Consider the following 2,496-nt stretch of genomic DNA (forward strand, 5'->3'; position numbering starts at 1 on the left):
ACAATTAATGCCAAGGGGAAACGGACCCTTTGACCATGCCTACAGCCCGAAGGTTTGCGGAAGGAGGAGCCCTTTGCTTCTTTGACCCAGAGAATTTGGAAACAACAAACCTGCATTCAAAAGCAAATGTCCTTTTTTAACAATCTATCACTAGTGGACTTACTGAAGGGTAGGGTCAATTGAGGCAGGGGCATCACTCGGGGGCCTGGTAGTGTGGGCCAGACCAGGTGACATCCTAATGGGGGTGACACTACTGCTTCCCAAACATCTGCTTTTGGGCAGAAAACAGGGTTCAGTATTTGCCCGCATCCCTTTAAAAGGCTAAAGAGATGGTGTAAGTGGGGCACGGCTCAATGGGAAGAGAAAGAAGAGGACCTAGGTGTAAGAAGTGATTTTAAAATTTATATATGTATATAATCATTCTTACAAATTTCCACTTTAACCACATGACAATCCAGAAAATACACAGGGGTAGCTGTGTTGCCATTTAGCAAATTCAAACAAAAATTCACCAAACAGTGATACCTTTATGGCCAACAGAAATGCCAAGTATATTGCGCATTTTGGTTGGCCAATAAAAGTATCACTGTTTGATGATTTTTGTTTGCACATGAAACAATGTACATATAAATATATTAGGCTGTGCACATAAAACTGTAATTTAAAAGTATAATTGTAATTTTTTTAGTTGTTTTGTCACAACAACCGTTCAGTGGTATACAGGAATTACGATTAGTACATTATTACAAAAAACTGACTAAGGTTCTGTATGGTGTGGTAATGGGAGGAGGTCAATGGCAAGGGAGGTTACACCCTGAGTTATTGCACCGAGTGACCCAACCCTAGTGACACAACTGAGTTGAGGAGATGTTACAAAACATACAACTTCAATTTCTCAGGAGGTGGCAAAACTACAGCAGAAAAAGACTGTCAGAAGGACTGTGTGCTTTTTTTGTCCTCTAGAGAATATGGGAGTTTTCCTGTAACCAGAGACACCACAGTTAAATAAGATAGATACTTGTGAATTTGGTAGGCCAATGATTTGTCTGGATGTGATAAGCCTTTTCTGAGAAGCTTTTGCACGATTAGGGGCTGTGCATGCAGCCGGGAAGGGGCAGCCTCTAGTCGCACCTTTACAGCCAGATTGGGGCCATGGCAACCGTAAGTCACGGCCCCGACTGGCCTTTCCAGAGTGTGAAAAGAGAGCGCAAAAGCGGCTCCTTTTGCACCCTGGAAAGGGCGCAATAGTCACAATGCCACAGCATTATGGCATTCCTTCAGCGCCATATCGTACGACACAGTGCCAAAGGAATGTCGTGATGCCGCACACTGTGTGGTGTGGTGCCGCAGCCATCATGCTCCCTAGTATTGAAGTCCAAAAGTTAACTTCTCCAAGCTCTAGCAAAGGTGATCTCTGTACAGGCAGCCTCATGTTAGAAAACACAATCCTTCGGGTATCCAGGGGCTCAGGATGTGGTATTTAGGATTGTTAAAGGCAACCCAATTCTGTTGGGTTGCTTAAAGATTTAGAAGAAAGGTTTTTGTAACCTAATCCTGGTGAGCAACCTAGTTGATCTGCTGCTGGTGTAGTGCAACAGCTGAGAACTGGGAGATCCCGAGTTGGAATATTACTTTTGACATGAAAACTAGATTTGATTTCTTTCTATCTGATCCTGTAATACAGGCATAATAATACCACCCTAGCATATAGGATACATGCATATAGCATATATCGGCTTACCATTTCTCTCAGAAAACCAGGGAACTCCCAGATTGAAGGGTTTGAAAAATATCCCCAGCAGCTGTTTGAAGTAACAAACTACAAATTGCAGGATGGAAATATAAACAACCTTGAAATACAGCGGGACATTGGTGTATCTGCTGGGGTTTGGTTCCAAGACCCCCCGTGGATACCAAAATCCATGGATGCTCAAGTCCCATTATATAGATTTGCCAAGTCAAATGATGTCTCCAAAATCAAAGTTTGCTTTTTGAAATTAGTATATTTTTGGAATATTTTGAATCCTTGGCTGGTTGAATCCATGGATACAGGGGGGCTGAGTGTATGCAGTGTTAAATATCAAAATGTGGTGTGAGGGGGGCATTTTATAGACAGTGGGAGGGTTTGATAAACTGCCTCAAACTTTTGTCTGAGTTTTGTGAAAGAGGATGATGGCAAGCCAATAATAAATAAATAAATAAATAAATAAATAATTTATATTTCCTGCCTCTCCCTACAGATTGAGGCAGGATTACAACCTCATCCATACAGTACAATACACATAGGGAGGCAAAGCCCTTTCTCACTTGCCCAGCAGCCATGCCAATCCCTCCAGGGTGTCAACTAGTGCCATCTAAGGACCTTATCGCACTCACAATTTTCAACGTTCTGGGGACTGGAGGAGTACGCTTGTGTGCGCACACGTCCTGCAAAAAACGGAGTTTATCGCACACGAAGACGTCCTCCAAGAGGCCCCGTTCCGCCCCCCGGCGTGC

General features: G+C 43.2%; 1 protein-coding gene across 1 annotated transcript in view; it reads right to left on the reverse strand.

Annotated features, from left to right (window-relative positions):
• The window catches only part of LOC121925125 (glycerophosphodiester phosphodiesterase domain-containing protein 4-like), a 52,942-nt gene that overhangs the window by 11,943 nt on the left and 38,503 nt on the right, over positions 1-2,496 (reverse strand). The gene's annotated exons all lie outside the window — the stretch shown is intronic.

This window comes from Sceloporus undulatus, chromosome 3 (genome assembly GCF_019175285.1).
Source record: "Sceloporus undulatus isolate JIND9_A2432 ecotype Alabama chromosome 3, SceUnd_v1.1, whole genome shotgun sequence".
Lineage (NCBI taxonomy): Eukaryota > Metazoa > Chordata > Lepidosauria > Squamata > Phrynosomatidae > Sceloporus > Sceloporus undulatus.